The following is a 22,091-nucleotide window of genomic DNA, read 5'->3' as shown; positions in this document are numbered from 1 at the left end:
GGAAGACCCGGCACCCTCGAAGGACCTTCTCCGCCTTTGGTTTTTTCCTCTTTCTCCCATCTGTAGCCCCTGTTCCCCCCTTGGTCTATAAAAGGGAGGGCAGGGCACCCCACTAAGGGGACGGATCGATTCCACACACAACACACAGTCAAGCAGTAACCGAGCTCTTGGCATCCTTTCGACCTTTCCAACAGAGACTTGGAACTTGTCCGTCTCTCGACCGTTTGTAGTATCTCATTTTACAGTGCTAGCTATTGTCGTATCTCATTTACATAATCGTTATTTCAAAGAAGAGAAACTATACTCAGTTCAGGTTTTCTACCGATGGTTAAAAGAATATATATCATTTATTAGGAGAGACTGAATGGTGAAAAATATATCAAGTACTAAAAAAAATTGAAAAATAGCAAGGTAAATTGGTAATTTCATAAGTATTGTGGTCTTGTTACTTCATTTTCTCTTAGATGCTGTCTTGAGGCATGGTGACCTCTGTGCCAACCCAAATGAGTCAGATCGGTCTCGTTGCCATCCCACCCATGCGAACCACCACTCTTTGACATAGAGCTAGTCCGGTTCACTGGTATTTTTCTATGTTGTCATGGGGTAGCATCTCGTTGCCCTCCCTTAGCTACGAGAAACACCCCCATTCCCCTTCCCCACCCCCACCCCTCGTGTTGCCCTCACTCAACTGCGAGAAACACCGCCCCCCCCCCTTTCTTTCCTCACCCCTCATGACACACCGAGCCGATTGATTCTCTGCCCCCCTCACCTGCCCACCCCCTTTCCTGCGATACTGAAATCCGTCGATTTTTTATTATTCCCAGTTTATTTGCTTTTGCATGTTGCCGATTTAAGTCAATGATGGTTGGTGGAGGAAGAGGACAACACCGAGTATACAGACGGTGAAGGTACCCTGGGCCCATACATCCGACAGTTATCATCATTAGTGTGCTATATAAATACTTCTAAATTGCCCAAATGTTTGCCTTTTGCAATTGATGATAAAATTCTCCCTATTATTTCTTCTTGAATTTAATTTGTTTTTCAGAAAAATCATTTCCTTTCATACTAGAACATGTTGATTCTGCAACCATGACTCATCTCAGAAATAAAAAAGGGGTTATGTAACCTCTTTAACACTGTGATTTATTTCCTGGGCTCATCCGAAATCTTAGTGTACTCTCCTTAGCATAAGAAAAACATGAACTTAAAACCTCCTAGGCAGGTGGTACCTGATTTCCTTTGGAGCTTGCCATTTGATTCTCACACTGCTTAAAATCTAATGTTCTTTAGCCAAAGGAAAGATGCAAATATTGCATCATTCATAATGTTTCAGTCATAATAAGTCCAGTAGCTCATCAGCATAGCTACAATTGGTTAAACATCTCTATATATTGTTAATAGCCCCATAGATCATTAGCATGGCTCTCTAGAGTGTGCACGAGATATAGAAAAATTGTTGGAATATCAAAAGATATAAAAAGCCATTTTTATGCAAATAACTCTCCAAATAATGATTTAGAGAGTGAGTGTGGGGGTATGGCCCCCGATATCCACAAGACAAGACATGGGCCGCACCATCAGAGATGGCCCAGCCCATAAGATCAAGGCGTGCACTGCAAGCTATTGTATAGTACCAAATAGGATATTTTCCTTGTAACCCGACCCCTCCAGAGTATATAAGGAGAGGCAGGAGTCCCCTAGTGGATAGATCCATACATCTCAATGCAATACATCAGAACACAGGATGTAGGTATTACGTCATACTGACGGCCGAACCTGTCTAAATCTTATGTCTTGGTGCTTGTATTACCATCTCGCTCCTGATCTCGCTCACCTCTACGACAAATCTACCATCGTGGAATACCCCTCGGTGGACTATCGAGCATCTTTTGTTGACAGTTGGTGCGCTAGGTAGGGGCCTATGCTTGATCCATGGCGAGCCAGATGAACCTCCAATCAACAACGCGTTCTCGTCATCAATCTCGTGGAGATCCATGCCGGTCCACGACGATGATTCATCGCTGGCTACATCAGCCCCCGTGACAGCAGATCTGATCTCGGAACCACCTTCGAGGTCACCTTCATCAACAACTCGCTGCCCGCTTCCTCGCTACCAGAGGAGGCAGATCAACAACGACGATCTGATCGTATCCATCGATTGGGTCGGTCTGAAGCTCGTTGATTGCCTCTCCATCACCGAATTGGCTCTGGACACTCTGGTTCAGCACCGACCACCCTTCGATCTAGATCTATCAGAAGCTGTTCAGGAAACTCCAGGGGTTACAGCCCTACCCTTCGGGTTCACCAATGCCACCGTCGCTTACCAACATGCCCTGACGGGCAGATTCGCCGACCAGGTTGAAGACGTCGATCCTCTCGCCGACCAGATAGCGCCATACGCCGCCGACCAGTCGTTCTATCTAAAGATAAGTCATGCTTTAATATTTTTCTAAATATTCTCCAATCTTCGTTAATCGCCATGATATTTCTTCGAGCTGTTTTCTCCATGTTTGCTCCCCAAATGATTTTCCGAACCCCCGAACAGTCCTGTTGATGCTCGGACGTCTCTAGAGACGGCCCTGTCTCTGGCTCCTCCCTACACGTGCATGAGCATCTGCCCTCTGTGTTATAGGTGGTCGATAGCGGCTCCTTAGCGACGCCTGTTCCTCCTACACGTGCACGGGCTCTGCGCTCCGCGTTATGGTTAACAGGCTAGCTAGGGCTGGAGACTCAGCTACACATTAACTGTTCGGGTGATTTATATTAAATACATCTTCACACCAACTAATCGCCAAGCTACTTACGCTATTTCATCGACATTGCTGATTTTTCTCCAGAGTTCATATATTTGTACATCATGTACTACGCGTTCACATATTTGTATTGCAGGACCATCGTCCAGGTGATCGGATCACCTGGTACTCGAACTTCACCACCGATCAACTGGTCGCCCCGCTAGGATCATAGACTTCGGCGCTGACCAGTTGATTGGACTGTTCACCGGTCGCTTCTACTCAATGCTCACTTCGCTGCCGACCAGTTGACCAGACTGTTCGTCGCTCCTGCTTCATCGCCAGCTACGTCGGTTACTCCTCGACGCTCGGATTCTTTGTGCTCGAGGACTAAGAGGGCACACTTCACCGTATGGACATCGCTAGCTACACCGGGGACTCCTCGGTGCTCGGACATCGCCAGCGACACCGGGGACTCCTCGCTCTTCAGCGCTCAGACATCGCCAGTGACGCCGGGGACTCCTCGCTCCTCAGTGCTCGGACAACGCCAGCGACGCCGGGGACTCCTCGCTCCTCGGTGCTCCGACATCGCTAGCGACGTCGGGGACTCCTCGCTCCTCGGTGCTCGGACATCGCCAGTCACGTCGGGGACTCCTCAGTACTCGAACATCGCCAGCGATGCCGAGGACTCCTCGGTGCTCGGACATCGCCACCTACACCGAGGACTCCTTGAAAGGTCCTTGTGTGGTTTTAGTAATTGAGTGACAACCTAGGTGGACTAATTGTGTTTATGTGAGATACACAGGTAATTATTCCATAGGTACATATGTGTGAGCAACATATGCCATGAAGGTGAAAATGGCTTGGAGATGTTGCAAAGCTCACACATGTGATGATGAAGGAGCTCATTGCACATGAGACATGACATTGAGTCATGTGATCAAGGTGGAGAAGATCAAGACAAGACTTGGCTTGATGGACCGGTTGCAAGCGTGAAGGGCAAGTCGAAGGCTTTGGAGCGATGGACCACGTGGCGGTGAAGCTTGAGCAAGACTTGGCGCCGATGGACGAAGGCAACGGTAAAAAGCAAGTGAAGTCAAGATCGATGAACCAATATGATCATGTGATGATATGAAGTGGATCATATCATTGTTGATCATGTTGGTGCATGTGTTGCATCAACATTAGAGGAGATGAAATGGAATACGTAAGGCAAAGATATAACCTAGGGCATTTTATTTCACCGGTCATAGGTGTGTAGAGAAGTTGATGACCGGGTTTAGGATAGATGGCCGTACTATCAAGAGGGGCAAACTTGTTTGCATATCGGTCATCTAAGTGCCACTCGAGTGATCTAACTTTGCATCGTCGCTAGGATTGAGTGGTGTGGCAAGTTGAGTGGCTAATCCTTTGAAAAATGATTGTGAAAATGCTAACACACATACACATAGCGGTGTACGCTTGGTGGTGTTGGCACATTTCCAAAGGAGATGAAGTTGGAGTTGATGTGGATCAACTCGGCGATGGAATGGAGGTGAGAAGGGTTTGAAACTCCACCGGCGGAGTGTCCGTCCGTAGAGTGCGGACAGTCTGATGGTGCCACCGACACCCTATATAGAAAAGATAGGGTCTCACAAAGTGGACCGGACGCTGGGTTCTAGCGTCCGGTTAGTAGTGGTGGTCAGCGGGCAGGCGACAGTCATCGACCGGACGCTGGCGCTGGAAGTGACCGGACGCTGGCCGTATGCATCCGGTCAGGGTGATGTGTGGTGACGTAGGCAGAGCAGAGAAGCTAGAAGTAACCGGACGCTGGTGTTGCATCCGATCACGACCGACCGGACGCGTCCGGTCATGTCTGGTACCTTACTGGAAACGACCAGACGCTGAGGGTCCTACGTCCGGTCAGTGTTAGCTGCAGCGTCCAGTCAACAGATGACCGTTGAGATTGGGCAAACAGTGTTTGAAGAAGGGGACACATGGCATGCATCGCACGACCGGACGCTGAGGTCCAGCGTACGGTCGATCGGACCGGAGCGTCTGGTCGTCCCGACTTTTGCCCAGTGAAAGGGTAACGGCTCTATTTGTTTGTGGGGTTATAAATAAAAGCCATGGTCGGCCTTGGGCAAGCAGCTGAGCACACTAGAGCCTTGGTGGCTTATGTAGTAGTGCTTGGGAGCCCTCCATCTTACATATACTTGATAGTGATTATTCGATTGTGTGAGAGAGCGATTCTAGTGCGATTGCATCGTGAGGTTGTATCGAGTGGCACTAGGTGATCGAGTTGCAAGCCGGTGGTGCTTGTTACTCTTGGAGGTTGCCACCTCCTAGACAGCTTGGTGGTGGTCTCCGTCGAAGCCCGCAAGAAGCTTGTGCGGTGCTCCGGAGAAGAGCATTGTGAGGGGCATTGTGCTCGCCCCGCGGGAGCCATGAAGAGCAACTCTCGTTGAGCGTGTCATTGAGCTACCCTCACTTTCGGGGTAGGTTCTTGCGGTGCCCGATGTGCGGGCTTGGCGGGTGATGCCAATTAGCCGCCGAACTACCAAGTGAGCGGTCGACACAACGGGGACGTAGCGTGTTGGCAAACACATGAACCTCGGGAGAAAAATCACCGTGTCAACCTTGTTCTTCCCGTTGGTTTGCATCCTCGTTACACAAGCTTGTAATTACTTTCATATACATTGTGCTTTTGTAGTTGCTCTTGCAATTAGTTAGCTTGTGTAGCATAGAAGTAGCTCACTTGCGTGGCTAATTTGGTTTATGTAACCTTTTTAGTCACTTTGCTTAGTTTGTGTAGCTAAGTATTTGCGCTCTCTAATTTGGCATTGGTTGCCTTGTTATTGAGCATTGCTAGTGAGCATTAGGTGGCTTTATGCTTTTGCTTACTAGCATGTGTAGGAGCTCCCTTGTTGCTTAAAGTACTAGTGGCATAGGTTTGTGTGACCTTGCTCCTAGAATTGATTAGGTGAGCATTAGCTAGCCCGACACCTTTGTTGCTTGTTTAGTATCTTTGAAAGGTGCTAGAGAACATAGATAGAGGGGTGTAGTCTTGGCTAGATCGATAGTTTTAATTCCGCACTTGTTTTGGCTAGCCGACACGATTAATTTTAGAAAAGACTATTCAACCCCCCTCTAGTCCGCCATCTCAACCCTACACTTCTCGGTGCTCGGACATCGCCAGCGATGCTGGGGACTCCTTGCTCCTAGGTGCTCAGACATCACCAGCGACACCGAGGACTCCTCGCTCCTCAATGCTCGGTCATCGCCAGTGACGCCGGGGACTCCTCACTCCTTGGTGCTTGGACATCGCCAACGACACCCGGGACTCCTAGCTCTTTGGTGCTCGGACGTCGCCAGCAACGCCGGGGACTCCTCACTCCTCGATGCTCGGTCATCGCCAGCGACGCTGGAGACTCCTCGCTCCTTGGTGCTCGGTCATTGCCAGCGACGTCGGGGACTCCTCGCTCCTTGGTGCTCAGACATCACCAGCAATGTCGGGGACTCCTCGCTCCTCGGTGCTCGAACATCGCCAGCGACGCCGGGGACTCCTCGCTCCTCGGTGCTCGATCATCGCCAGCGACATTGGGGACTCCTCGCTCCTCGGTGCTTGGTCATCGCCAGCGACGCCGGAGACTCCTCGCTCCTTGGTGCTCGGTCATTGCCAGCGACATCGGGGACTCCTCGCTCCTCGGTGCTCGGACACCGCCAGCGACGTTAGGGACTCCTCGCTCCTCGATGCTCGAACATCGCCAGCGACGCCAGGGACTCCTCGCTCCTCGGTGCTCGATCATCACTAGCGACGCTGGGGAATCCTCGCTCCTTGGTGCTCGGTCATCGCCAGCGATGCCGAGACTCCACGCTCCTCGGTGCTCGGACATCGCCAGCGACAGCGGGGACTCCTCGCTCCTCGGTGCTCGGTCATCGCTAGCGACGTCGGGGACTCCTCGCTCCTCGGTGCTCGGACATCGCCAGCGACGTCGGGGACTTCTAGGTGCTCCCTTGGTGGTTGGATCTTGCTATGTCTCATCAGTGTGCTATCAAGCTGCTCCATGCTGTTCGGATCAGGGTGCTGATCTTGGGCAGCACGTCTAGGGTCTTGATGCGCGCATGTCGGATGACGTCGGCAAAGCTTTTAGACTTCTTTTTCTTTGACCCTGCTACAAGATTCATTCTTCACCTTCCAGTAGGCTCGGGGACTAAGTGGGCATACTTCACCTTACGGTGAATGTGTTTGTTCTCATCTTGAGGCTATGCCCGAGGACTGGCTGCCTGCTCGACTGGTCTTCTACTTTCTAACCCTTGCACCACGTGACTACGTCACCTACTGTCAGGCTCAGGGACTAGCTATGGGGGTATGACCCCCGGTATCCATAAGACAAGACATGGGCCACACCATCAGAGGTGGCCCAGCCCACAAGATCAAGACGTGCACGGCGCTGCTCGGCGTGCACCACAAGCTATTGTATAGTACTAAATAGAATATTTTCCTTGTAACCCTACCCCTCCAGAGTATATAAGAAGAGGCAGGGGTCCCTTAGTGGACAGATCCATACATCTCAATGCAATACATCAGAACACAAGATGTAGGTATTACGTCATACTGACGGCCGAACATTTCTAAATCTTGTGTCTTGGTGCTTGTATTACCATCTCGCTCCTGATCTCGCTCAACTCTATGATAAATCTACCATCATGAGATATCCTTCGATGGACTGCCGAGCATCTTTTGTCGACAGTTGGCGCGCTAGGTAGGGGCCTGCACTTGATCCATGGCGAGCCAAATGGACCTCAAATCAACAACACGTTCTCGTCATCAATCTCATGGAGATCCATGCTGGTCCACGACGATGATTCATCGCTGGCTACATCAGCCCCCGCGATAGCAGATCCAATCTCAGAACCAGCTTCCGAGGTCACCTTCATCCACGACTCGCCTCCCGCTTCCTCGCTACCTGAGGAGGTAGATCAACAATGACGATCTGATCGTATCCATCGATCGAGTCGGTCTGAAGCTCGCCGATTGCCTCTACATCGCCGAATCGGCTCTAGACACTCTAGTTCACCACCGACCACCCTCCGATCCAGATCTATCGGAGGCTGCTCGGGAAACTCTAGGGGTTACGGCCCTACCCTTCGGGTTCACCAGCGCCGCCACCGCTTACCAACATGCCCTGATGGGCAGATTCGCTGATCAGGTTGAAGACGTCCATCCTCTCGTCGACCAGATAGCGCCATACGCCACCGACCAATCGTTCTATCTAAAGCTAAGTCACGCTTTAATATTTTTCTAAATATTCTCCAATCTTCGTTAATCACCATAATGTTTCTCCGAGGTATTTTCTCCATGTTTGCTCTCCAAACGATTTTCCAAACCCCCGAACAGTCCTGCTGATGCTCGGACGCCTCCAGAGACGGCCCTGTCTCCGACTCCTCCCTACACGTGCATGAGCATCTACCCTCTGCGTTATGGGTGGTTAGCAACGGCTCCTTAGCGACGCCTGTTCCTCCTACACATGCACGGGCTCCGCGCTCCACGTTATGGTTAACATGCAAGTTAGGGCTGGAGACTCAGCTACACACTAACTATTCGGGCGATTTATATTAAATACATCTTCACACCAACTAATTGCCGAGCTACTTACGCTATTTCATCGCCATTGCTGATTATTCTCCAGAGTTCATATATGTGTACATCATGTATTACCCATTCTACATATTTGTATTGCAGGATCATCGTCCAGGTGATCAGATCACCTGGTGCTCGGACTTCACCACCAATCAACTGGTCGGACCGCTAGGATCATCGACTTCGGCGCCGACCAGTTAATCGGACTGTTCGCCGATCGCTTCTACTCAATGCTCACTTCATCGCCGACCAGTTGACCAGACTGTTCGTCGCTCCTGCTTCATCACCAGCTACGCCGGTTACTCCTCGGCGCTCAGATTCTTCGTGCTTTAGGACTAAGTGGGCACACTTCACCGCACGGATATCGCCAGCTACGTCGGGGACTCCTCGGTGCTCGGATATCGCCAGCGACGCCGGGGACTCCTCGCTCTTCGGCGCTCAAACATCGCCAGCGATGCCGAGGACTCTTCGCTCCTCGATGCTCGGACATCGCCAGCGATGCTGGGGACTCCACGCTCCTCGGTGCTCGGACATCGCCAGCGACGTCGGGGACTCCTCGGTACTCAGACATCGCTAGCGACGCCAGGGACTCCTCGGTGCTCGGACATCGCCGCCTACACCGAGGACTACTCGGTGCTCGGACATCGCCAGCGACGCCAGGGACTCCTCGCTCCTCGGTGCTCAGACATCGCCAGCGACGCCGGGGACTCCTCGCTCCTTGGTGCTCGGACATCGCCAGCGACACTCAGGACTCCTCGCTCTTCGGTGCTCGGATATCGCCAGCAATGCCGGGGACTCCTCGCTCCTCGATGCTCGATCATCGCCAGGGACTCCTCGCTCCTCGGTGCTCGGACATCGCGAGCGACGCCGAGGACTCCTCGTTCCTCGGTGCTCGGACATCGCCAGCGACGCCGGGGACTCCTCGCTCCTCGGTGCTCGATCATCGCCAGCGACGTCGGGGACTCCTCGCTCCTCGGTGCTCGGACATCGCCAGCGACGCCGGGGACTCCTCGCTCCTCGGTGCTCGGTCATCGGTCACTTCGAGCAGCATGTCCGGTCACAACTTAAATGTACTGATGACTGTTTAGATCGGGTGATCAACATTTGAAGCAGAAGACACATGACGTGCATTGCGTGACCAGACGCTGGGGTCCCGTGTCCGGTCGATCTGACCGACATGTCCGGCTGCCCCGATTTTCAGTGAACAGAGAGTCAACGGCTCTATTCATGGGGGTTCTCTATTTAAGCCCCATGGCCGGCTCAAGCTCACTCTCTTGGCCATTTGCATTGACATAGCAACCTTGTGAGCTTAGCTAAAGCCCTCGAACTCATCTCCATCAATGATTCATCATCTTTGTGAGATTAGGAGTGAATCCAAGTGCATTGCTTGAGTGTTTGCATCTAGAGGCACTTGGTGTTCGTGTTTCGCTACGGGATTCGCTTGTTACTCTTGGTGGTTGCCGCCACCTAGATGGCTTGGAGCAGCGAGGATCATTGAGCGGAGGTTGTTGATTGTCTCTGGCTCCGATCGTGGTGATTGTGAGGGGTTCTTGACCTTTCCCTAGCGGAGAGCCAAAAGGTACTCTAGTAAATTGCTCGTGGCTTGTATGATCCTCATCTTGTGTTGGTTGTACGGCACCCTATTGAGGGTTTAGCGTATGATGCCAATTAACGCGTGAACCTCCAAGTGAGTGAATCGCCACAACGAGGACTAGCTTGCCGACAAGCAAGTGAACCTCGGTAAAAACCATTGTGTCATCATTTGATTCTGAGGTGATTGGTATTCATTGGTATTCACTCTTGTGATTGACTGGTTCATTCCTTGACTCAGCGGTATAATCATCTTGCTCTATCTCTTTACATTACCGCAAACTAGTTGTCAAGCTCTTTAGTGTAACTAGTTGTGAGAGCTTGTTAGTTTAGTTAGTTGGGCTCTTTAGTTAGCCTTTGAGAGCACACTAACTTAGTGTAGCAACATAGTCATTGTGTGGATAGAGACTATAGAAGCTAGAATTATGGTGGGTGGCTTGCATTTTTTATTAGGCTAGCGCAACACTCGCTTCGCCTTATATTTGTTTAACCAGTTTGCTAAGTGTTGTTGTAGAAATTTTTAATAGGCTATTCACGCCCCCCTTTAGCCATTAGGACCTTTCAATCATTCTGGTGGTTGATGTCGAAGTTGTCTTCCGCAATAGCTGTCGTCGACGTCCACCGTGGATCCTGGATCCGGCAAGCACGCCAGATGTAGATCCACGTGAGTCGTGCACGCCGACGATCACAGGAGGTAAGGGAGGGCCACGGCCACCACCGTAGGATGATGACACGGCGCGTGCGGCCGTGGAGCCTCCTCCATCGCCACTGCGAGCCGCACGTAAGCCGAGGGTACGACTGTCGCTGTGGACGTGAATGGGAGGGGGACCATGCTACCGCCGATGCCTCCATCTTGCGGGCTGGAGCGAAGGAGGCCCACATAGCCCGCCATTCTGGGGCACCCTTCGCCATGGGATTTGAGATCAAGTGTTGCCTTGCCCATCTGGGGAGCATTGATGCTGCTCGGAGAAGGTGTCGTAGCTGCCGATAGGGGAATACCGATTAGGCTACGATAGAAAGTCCCTGGTGCGATCACCGTTGTAGCCGTCCATCTACGACGCGTGGATCTGGATCTGGCGGCGGGAAGGACAAGCTGCAGCTACACGGGGAGGAGGAGCTGGATCTGGGGGCCAGGGAGGAGGAGCGGGATCTGGGGGTGGCGGCGGACGAAGCTAGGGTTGGTGGATCGGGAGAGAGCGAGAGCGGCGGTCGGAGCTAGGGTTCGCGCGGAGAGAGAGAGAGAGCGAGAGCGCCAGGAGGTGAGTGTGGGGGAATGGATAGGGTACCGAGCAGCGGGGTGGGGGGTGTGGGGTAGTGGCGTCCAGCTCGCGCCCCCAGACGTTTTTTACCCAATTTTAAGCCTCTTGAGTCCCAAATAGCAAAAGTTTTGCTGACTAGGTTTTGCTCTTTTTTGCCCTTGCTGTTTAGATCTATTTTACCAAAAGATGGCTAAAAGTGCTAAAGTTTGCAAAAGATGGGAAATAAACAGGCCCTCAATCAGCGAGCTGCAAGGTAAAAAATGTCCTAAATCGGTAAAGTTCCAAAATCAATGTGACGATGCCAAAGCCGTGTTCGCCTTCTTCTCCGCCTACGACTGCCATATGTTGCATCAAGTCGGCAATGACAAAGTCACACTGTATCATTGCGAATGTACTCCCCCTTCTAAATTATAAGTCATTTTGATATATTTTTTGATTCATCCATTTTGTTATGTATCTAGACATATTATTATATCTAGATGCATAGCAAAATAGATGTACCAATAAATTTAAAGCGACTTATAATTTGGAACGGGTGGAATATCTCTTTTATATATACACACTTAGGCCTCGTTTAGTTCCCCTAAAGTTTACTCCCTATCACATCGGATGTTTGGACACATACATGAAGTATTAAATATAAACTAAAAACTAACTAATTGCACAGATTGTGACTAATTTGCGAGACAAAAAATTTAAGCCTAATTAGTCCATGATTTGACAATGTGGTGCTACAGTAAACATGTGCTAACGATGGATTAGTTAGGCTTGATAAATTCATCTCGCGAATTACCGAGGACTTCTATAATTTATTTTATTATTACTATCTAAACACTCCCATGTAACACTCTGACTGTTGACACCCGATGTGACATCCCTAAATTTTGCTCTCTAGATTTAAACATCACCTTTCTTATTCGCACGAGTAGCTGGTGTGTGTGAACACACAATGACACCGTTGAGATTCCCCACCTTAGTTATTCGCACGAGTAGCTGGTGTGTGTGAACACACAATGACACCGTTGAGATTCCCCACGAGAATATCTAAAACCATGTGCTTAGCAGTATACAACTTTGTATCTTACGCACAGATTAAGGCTGCATCAAGGCGTCCGTGTAAAGATTTGGTTATTTCGTCCAGAAAAAAGAGGAGCCAATGCGATATCCATCTTATCTGTAGGTGCTGGCAAGTGAGAAGACATCATCTTTCACAGTCGCTGACTGAGAGATATGGCGGTGTTTCGCTCATTCCGGTCACTTAAGCGCGCCCTCATTCTGAATTACTGAAACTTGTGGACTTGTGGTGTAATTCACCGATACAGATAGGGCAACGTGGCAAACTGCACATGACAATAATCAAACGCAGATACAAAAGGTAATTCACCGATCTTTTCAGTTTGCCAGAGCTTCAATGAGGTTTTCAGAGTTTCTTGTGCACGGCATGAACACGCGGACCTGGAAATGTTCCCTGTCCCGATCATGAAAGAGAGTTGCAAGTTGACAAGCCCTCCTGAGTGATAATTTTTTTTAGCATCGCTCAATCAAGCAATGATTGACAGGCTCACAAGTCAAAATTTGATCTGGACAAATACATGGCAAGCTGACAGGCACTGCTCCTCAGCACAGCCGCCCGAGTCGTCCTTGTCAACTCGGTCCTGTCTGGTATCCCCACCTATGCAATGGGAGCCATGCTGCCGCCCGCCAGGGGTGATCGCCGCCATTGATGCGCGACGTCGTGCGTTCCTGTGGACGGGCTCAGAACATGCCTCCGGAGCCCAAGTGTCTGGTGGCGTGGGAAAGAGTATGCCGCGAACAAGGAGGTGGTGGGCTGGGAGTCAGACAGTTAGATGCCAGAATGCCTGCCTGCTGCTCAAGATGATACACCGCCTCCACCATCCCGCCGGTTTCAGCCTGGGCACGATGGGTCACTGCTCATGTGGACTTGGCGGACCTCGGCGGCGACATGGCCGGCACGCACTGGACCCGCCCTTACGTGACCTCCTCCCCGCCTACCAACGCCATAACGACCGGTCACTGTGGGAAACTGCCGCGACACCTCCTTCTAGGAAGACTCATGCTACTAGATGGGCCGCTTGCAGACAAGATGCCAGCTTTGCATAGCCACTACTGCGGCCTGCGTGACGTCTGTCCGCGACGTCGTGGACATGGGCTTGCGCAACCTCCTTCAGCACAGGCTCACCGCCCAAGCCGCTGCGGAGCTCAGTCACCTCGAGGAACTCCTCCAGGAGGTTACATTGGATGAGACCCGTGATCAACGCACTAGCTTCTTCGAAGACAACAATCACCGCCTACTGTCTGGGGCCATATACCGTGCATCAACGCGCGGTGACCATGCTTGCCCGTCGTACACCTTTGTGTGGAGGGACTTCGCCTCCCCAAGGGTGAAAATCTTCGGCTGGCTGCTGACCCAGAACAGAATTCAGTGCAAGACGTCGCTGGTACGCAAGAACATCCTGGACGACGCCCGTTGTGAAGTCTGCGGACTGGAAGACGAGACCGCAGACCATGTCATCTCTGGGTTCAGCTTCGTCCGCGGCTTCTGGGCACATATAGGCTGGGCGCCTGGGGAGATAGCTAAGGCAGCTGAGCTGTGGCAAACCAAGACCCCGTCCCGAGTGCACTGTAGTGTCGCTCACCCCCTCATACTTCTCTATTGCTGGGAAATTTGGAAACACCGGAATGAGGTTGTCTTCAGACACCTGGAGCCCAACCTGGAACGCCTGGCTGCCGCCTGCCAGAGAGAGGGCGTTCCTGGAGCTGCAGGATCCCGAAGAAAGAATGTGATCACTGCTAGTAGATGGAGTTCTGCCCTTACTATGTAAACGCTCCCCCTCTCCTGATTTGTAATCCAAACGCTATTTGAGGGCTTCGCCCCTTCCACCCACCGGCTACGCCGGAATCAGTGAAAATGAATTCAGGTGGGGATCGGTTTTAATCCTCCCGGTCGTTGACCTCAAAAAAAAAGATCTGGGGAAACAAAAATTATCCTTTTTCCTACTGTTTGCATCGAGTAAAAAGTAATATTGTTCATCTGCTTCGAAAATTACAGAGCGAACTTTCAGCACATCTTTCTGGACATCAGGTTCCAGAGACGAGCTAGACACGTACCTAGACCATGTCCAGCACGGTTCACGTCACTGGAGCAAGAAACTTACAGCTAACACAGGCACATATACACAGAAACGCAACAATAGTATAGGCGTATAGCAGTAGCAAGACGAGCACATCTTGCAGCTTGCGGTTTGTGGGTGGCTCACGCTCAAATGATGTAGTCTGACCACTGCTGTATGAAGGAGGTGTGGTCCATGGACTCCCCTGGCATGACATCCTCGCCCTTCTTCCCGCCGATCAGCCTGGCGGGGTTTCCCCCACGGCGGTGCTCCTGGGCGGCACGTCGATGAGCACCACGGACCCTGCGCCGACCTTGGCGCCGGCGCAGATCCTGACGTTGCCGAGGATGGTCGCGCCGGCGCCGATGAGCACGCCGTCGCCGAGCTTGGGGTTGCCGGTTCGCCCACCGCCTTGCCGGTGCCGCCCAGCGTGACGTGGTGGAGGATGGAGACGTTGTTGCCCACGACGGCCGTCTCCCCGATGACGACGCCCGTTGCGTGGTCGAGCAGGATCCCCTTGCCGACGGTGGCGGCCGGGTGGATGTCGACGGCGAAGACCTCGGCGAAGCGCGGGACTGGAGCGCGAGCGCCAGCGCGCGGGCGGCTCTGCGCCCAGAGCACGTGCGCGATGCGGTGCGCCTGCACGGCGAGGAAGCCCTTGTAGTTGAGGAGGCAGTGCGCGAAGCCGCGCAGGCTGGGTCCCCGCGACCGCGCCGCGACGAGGGTCGGCGGCGGCGGGCGGCGGACGGACGGGTGCGCGGCGAGCGTTGGCGACGCAAGAGGTCGTACAGGAGCGTGGGGAGCAGCGTTGGAGGACCAGAGCTTGTTGGCGAGGTGGACAGGCGAGGGGACCGGTCCAGGGACGGGTGCGACAGCACCGTGGCGTAGAGGAAGACGCCAGCGCCGGCTCCGCGTCCGCGTTCGCGCCGCGCCTCGGCCTGATCTGGGACCAGACCCAGGACTCGTCGCCGTCCGACTCGGGGGCGGGTACGACGGCACGATGTCTGCTTGGAGCGCCGCCGGCGGGGTTGCTGTGGTTCACGCGCTGGTGGCTGGGCTGCTGGCTCGGTGCGCAGCGGCTGGCCGGCCGTCATCTTCGAGTCGCCGTCTGTGCCGGTGTGGCCGGTGGGTGTGGCGGGCGGTGTGCGTGTGGCTCGCGCAGCGCAGACGTGGTGGAGGCGGAGCGGCAATATATAGCCCAAGAGCAGGAGTGGTCCAAGCGGAGCCACGTGGGGCGGCCCATCCGGAGAGCACGACCCCGAGTTGCCGAAAGCAAGCGGAGCCTGAGCGTGCACGGTCACGGATGTCGGATGAGAATTTTTTTTAACACTTTTTTAAATTAATTTTAAATCTAACACTGTTTTTTTTTTCTTCCAAAACTAACACTTTTACCCACGCATATTTCCCTAGCGCGGCGAAACGTCTGTGTCGCGTCATGCATGGTGGCGTGGCGAGAGGGATGATGTGGCGACGACCAGGACGCTGACCGGTGACGTGGCAAGGTCTACCACGCCACCGATCTTAGCGCGGCAGTGACATCAATCAAATTAAACAACGCAAATTAATGTAAAATATAATCATTTGCATTGCAACTCAAATAATATAACCAACACTTATAGCAACAAAAATATACATGGTAAATATACTTCTAACTAAATAATTAACCTTAACATTGATAAAATCAAACTAATATCTTCCTCCAAACCATAACCCATAGTTCTCAAACATAATTTTTCTCCTAACCTTAACTCACATTCGTAATATTTCAATCCACCGTTCAAACGAAAATAAAAAGTGCGTCATTATTTTGAACGAAGCCGAGGAGGAAGGGAGGCGGCCAGGGAATGGAAGGGAAAGGGAAGGGAAGGGAAAGGAGGGAGGGAGGCGGCAACGGAGGGCCGGGCGCCGACAGTACTTGGGAGTAGCGGGAGGGCGCGACGCGGAAGTCGTCCACCGCATTAAGGCAGATAGAGGGAGGGCGGTTCGCGGGCGATATTTACCTGGCACGCTAAGATCGGTGGTGCGGTAGACCCTGCCACGTCACCGGTCAGCGCCGTGGTCGTCGCCCCGTCATCCCTCTCGCCGTGCCACCATGCATGGCGCGGCGAAACGTCTTTGCTGTGCCAGGAAAATAGACGCGGGCAAAAGTATTAGTTTTAGAAAAATAAAATAAAATAAAATAGTGTTAAATTTAAAATTAGTTTATAAAAAGTGTTAAAAATTAGAAAAATCGCGGATGATCACGAATTTCACGACGCACGGATCAAGTATAAAACGGAGCGAACTTCTGCTGTTTTTGTTGGGCACCGCCAGCTCTTGCGTGTCGCTCCTCGTAGCCGCAAAGCGGTGGTCCAGGTACGGTGCATTTCGCTTGCTATCAGTAGAGCTGTGTTTTTTTTAAAGGATAATTTTTTTCTCGAATACGCGAGTGTGCATATCATTGCATTAGAAAGAAGCCGAACCCGGCCGACAGAATAACTCTAGCGGCTACATTTTGAAGAATAACAACCACATAACCAAGAGAGCACCCTAAATGGTATGCTAGCCTCGCGCTAAATCTCGTAGTCCTCCGGCGCCGGCCTCAATCCAGCGGTCCGCTTCGGCCTTGATTAGTTGCAATAGATCACTGACGCTCGCCGAAGCGTCGTGGAAGCATCGCGTATTACGCTCCTTCCAAATCAGCCAAGAGACCAGCGCAAACAGTGAGTCAAGGCCTAACCTTCGCTCTCCACTGAACAAGGAACGCAGACTCCGCCACCAGCACAGTGCAGTCGGTGATGCTTGGGGTAGCTGCCGCCCTAGTGCTTGCAAGACGAAGAACCAAACTTCCCTAGAGAAAGGGCAAGTCGCGATGATGTGGTCGATGGTTTCTTCTTCCTGATCGCAGAGGTAGCAATGGTCCCTCGATGGCGCCCACGTTTTCCAGATGAGCTTGTGTCCAATGAAAGGGGTGGAGCCTGTATGTAACATCTTGTACGCGGACTTGGCCGTATATTCACCACTGGCCGTCCAGCGCCAGAACATTTTATCATGTTGATCGGAGAGCTGGAAGTCGGCCACTGTGTTCCAAAGATGTAAATAATCAATGATGGCCTGGGTTGACATTCCGCCGGTTATGCTGCGTGCCCACGTCCTGTCGTCGAGTTCTTGTAGGCACCAGTGGGTAAAGAGCAGGGGCGATGTCACTGACAGCTTCACCGTTGATCTAGCGGTCTTTCCCATAACAGCGTTTGTTGTCCATTCACCACCACCATGAATGTTGATGCCTTGTAAAAAGCTTGCACTTGGGGGCACGTTCGGATCGGCAGTTGGCTCCAGGCCCGGTCCTCGTCTGTTCTTTGAAGCCAGAGGCCAGAGCCACCGTGTCTGCAGGGCGTAGCCGGCGAGCTTCAAGTCGCTGATTCCTATCCCTCCCAGCCAAGGTTTTCATTATCGGAAATAAAAATTTATCGGAAGTCATGGATAAACAGGATAAGCAAGATATATCGGAAATATCAGACCAAATTCAAAAAAATTTCAAATTGTTTTAAAAAAATTTCGTAGAATTTGACTTGAAACTATTCCTAAGCTATTAAACATCACTTGTTCACCGATAAAAACAAGAATAAAACATTATAGTGTGGGACCGTCGCACGGCTGAATTTGGGTTGTCTGTGTGGGAGCAGGAAAGAAGGGAAAAATTTGGCCTATGTCAAATTTTATCGGACCCTGTGGATAGAAAGGAAATTTCGGAAATTTCGGTGAATATCGGCCGATAAAAAAAACCTTGTCCCAGCTCGGTTGGTCTGCATACCGACGGCCAGGCGACCATGCATTTTCCTTGAACGGACTGATCGGATCCTGCCCAGAAGAATTTGCGGCAGATGGCGTCGATTTCCTTTCTCGCCTAGGCCGGCAGGTTTTCCGCCATCATGGCGTAGATGGGGACTGACCGAAGGACCGACTTGATCCATATGAGCCTTCCGCTTCTTGCCATCAGTGCTTCGTGGCAGGGTGGTATTTTCCTTGCCACTTGCTCCACCAGAGATTGATAGTTTGCTTTCGGGATCGCTCTCGTGCTCAGCGGCAGTACCAAGTACCTTATGGGGAAGGGCTGAACTTGGCATCCTAGGATGGAGACGATGTCGTTTAAAGTTTCCTCCCATCCATAGATCGGGGTGATGGAGCACTTGGGCAGGTTTGCGTGTAGCCCAGAAGCCGTTCCAAATACGTTGAGTATTTCTTTAATTAACCGCCGTCGCTTCTTGTGTTGTGGGACTGATGAACAATATCACGTCGTCAGCGTATAGACTGCACTGAAACTTGATTTCAGACGGCTGCATCTTTCTAAGTACCCCATCAGCGGATGCTTTGAGAAATAATCTATGCAGCACATCCATTGCTATAATGAATAGCATGGGCGACAGAGAATCTCCTTGGCGCACCCCCCTCAGGTGCCTGATCGGTGGCCCTTGATGACCGTTCAGGATGATTCTGGATGTTGCTGTGGACAGAAGAGCTTCAATCCATCGACGCCATCGCTCCCCAAATCCATGCGCCTGAAGCACCTCCAGCAGGAACGGCACGAGAGGGTATCGAAAGCCTTGAGATGTCAAGCTCCAGAGCAGCATTGGCGTCTTCCTTTCCGGTCGTGGATGGATCGTGTTCGAATGAACGCGTTTCTGGTTCTTGTCAATCATCTCGTTCAGCCTCGGAGCTAAGCGCAACACCAGTATCTTGGATACTAGCTTCGCAAAGGTGTGGATCATTGTGATCGGTCGAACTCAGCGGGCTGCTAGCGCCGGCTTTCTCGGCAGCAGCGCCACGAGCGCACTGTTAAGCTTTCCATGTTCCTGGTTTTGCCAAGCAAGAAGGCTTCGATGGCTTCCATGGTCTCGTTCTGGATGATCGGCCAGGCCGTTTTATAAAATGCACTGGTGAATCCATCGGGTCCTGGTGCACGGTCATCGGCATTGCATTGATGCGCCGCCCAGACTTCTGCAGCTTCAACCGGCATCTCTTGGTCATTGAGGTCAATGGGGTGGATCCCGATGCCTGGAAATTGAGTGTCATTCCTCCATCCGCCACTGTCCCGAAGACAGCACAGAAGTGGTCATGGAGTGCCTCTTGTTAGAATCACTGATTACCTCTGTAATGGAGTAGATTCGGGGTAGACCTCTTTAGGGTTCCTCTAGTTCGCCATGGTTGTGCTGCAGCCTCGCGGACGTCGGGTTGTGGCAGCTCCGGGTAGTGGTGGCGACCAGTGGCGATGAGGCGAGGTCTAATGGCCCGGTGGTGACACTGTAGGGGCGATGCAGAGGTGACGGCAGTGCGGTGGGGCATCCCGTCGCTGGCAGCACTTCCGTTAGATTGGATTAGGTTTCTGTGAGTGGTTACGGCGGCTCCGGTCAACTCGTTATCCGAGCCCAGTTCCCCACTCCTCTATTTATAGTGCTGTGCGACAGGGGGCCACCAACTATATTAGGGTTGGGCGCCCCCGATCAGGACGTAGATCAAGGGCCCAATAGACCGTTGGAGATCAACTAACATTCTCCCCCTTGATCTCATTACTATTTTTTAATTTCATATCATTTACTTTTTATTCATTCCATTACATATTAGCGTATAGAGCATATCTCATCGTCACGGTCCATTACCGATAGATTTAACAGCTACAACACACTACTCTGTTCTTGATGTAGGACTAGGCCCGATCTTCCGAAAGGTATGATAACGTCGATTGGTGGAGACTCGACGTTCACGATCTAGGCTTCAAACCAAGACTGATTCGGACCTCCGCAACCGTTACACCACTGCTCTGTTGGTTATCACCACGCGAACGCGGTTGACCTCGCCGAGAAGGCTTTCCTACAAGCGAATCGAGAACACAAGTAGAACGAGATAAACGCAATCTGAAATTACAAATAATATGAGACTTATGATAATGAGAAAGAGTTTAAGTCTTTATTCGAAAGGACTAATCGCCACAGGCGAACAAGATCAAGAACTAGGGCCCTGGTTTACAGCAAGCGGCCTTGGCGGCGACAGTTGCAGCAAAACGACGTCTGTTTTCATGAGGAATCAAGAACTAAACAAAACCCAAACCCTAAGGAGAGCGACAACTACTATTTATGAGTCTTGGGCGTCACCCCCCCTGGACATGCCCCTTAATGGGCCCAAACACGATACACGGTCCAACGGACCAAAAGACGGTGTTTGCAGCACCCTGGCAGATTCTGGACGCTGACTTATTTCAACGATTCCCGTTGATTCTGAAGATCTTTTGACGTGAAACCATATGGATTGGCTTCCTTATCAAATTAGCTTTCCAACCATATGTGGATCGTCAAAAATGGAGTCTAGATGCGTCCTGGATAACCAGTTTAAGGCAGACGGTCCTGGAGCCCGAGCCGGACTCGAACTTGATTTGGGTCTCCACCTTGGGGACTCGAACTGGATGAGCTTCGGGCCTCCTTCTCGGTTAGAACACCATCGCTGATCTTCTTGGTCTCCGTATGGTTCTCCAAGCATGGTCATATATATGAAGGTCATGTCCTCATTAGTTCTGAAATAGATACTTATTTTTGGGCCTTCTTTTGTCCAGAAATTTTAGGCTTTCCCTTAAACCTATGCTAGCTACATGTTGGGTGGTAAGCCTTTTGTAAGCGGATCCGCGAGTATCTTTTCTATACTTATATTGCTCAAGACTTTATGACATGATCCTGGACTTTATCTTTCACAACAATATACTTTATGTCAATGTGTTTGGCAGCATCACTTGACTTATTGTTGTGAGCATATTGTATTGCCTGATTATTATCACAGTATAAGTTTAGTGGTCTATAGATATCGTCAACCACCTTCAAACCGGATATGCACTCTTTAGCCAGTTCACCTGCCCCGTTGCCTCATAACACGCTACAAAACTGTCATACATTGTGGACGATGTAGTGATGGTTTGCTTTGAGTTTTTTCATGAAATAGCTTCCCTGCGAGAGTAAATACATATCCAGATGTGGAATTTCTATCATCTCCCGCATAATCAGAATCTGATATCCCACTATATGGAGTGAATCATATCTTCTATACGTCATCATGAGGCATTTCGTTCCTTACAAATAATGCAAGACTTTCTTTACCAATTTCTATTATTCTGTTCCAGGATTGCTCTAGAATCTGCCAAAGTAACCCGGTAACAAATACCAAGTCAGGGCACATACATACTTGAGCATATTGTAAGCTTCCGACAGCTAAAGCATATCTAACGACTTACCATATGTTCCTAAATCAATGTGACGATGCCAAAGCCGTGTTCGCCTTCTTCTCCGCCTACGACTACCATATGTTGCATCAAGTTGGCAATGACAAAGTCGCACTGTATCATCGCGAATGTACTCCCCCTTTCCAATTATAAGTCATTTTGATATTTTTGATTCATCTATTTTTGCTATGTATTTAGACATATTATTATATCTAGATGCATAGCAAAATAAATATCTAGATGCATAATAAAATAGATGTACCAATTAAGTTAAAACGACTTATAATTTGGAACGGGTGGAATATATCTTTTATATACACACTTAGGCCTCGTTTAGTTCCCCCTAAAGTTTCCTCCCTATCACATCGGATGTTTGGACACATGCATGAAGTATTAAATATAGAATAAAAAACTAACTAATTGCACAGGTTGCGACTAATTTGCGAGACAATTTTTTTAAGCCTAATTAGTCCATGATTTGACCAATGTGTGCTACCGTAAACATGTGCTAAT

At 50.9% G+C, this 22,091-nt stretch overlaps 1 pseudogene; it reads right to left on the bottom strand.

Annotated features, from left to right (window-relative positions):
* Positions 1 to 14,487: 14,487 nt before the first annotated feature.
* Positions 14,488 to 15,432, bottom strand: LOC136452871 (probable serine acetyltransferase 1; annotated as a pseudogene).
* Between the last annotated feature and the right edge of the window lie 6,659 nt (positions 15,433 to 22,091).

The sequence above is a fragment of the Miscanthus floridulus genome, chromosome 5, assembly GCF_019320115.1.
Source record: "Miscanthus floridulus cultivar M001 chromosome 5, ASM1932011v1, whole genome shotgun sequence".
Taxonomy (NCBI): domain Eukaryota; kingdom Viridiplantae; phylum Streptophyta; class Magnoliopsida; order Poales; family Poaceae; genus Miscanthus; species Miscanthus floridulus.
This window is presented reverse-complemented; position numbering and strand designations above follow the sequence as displayed.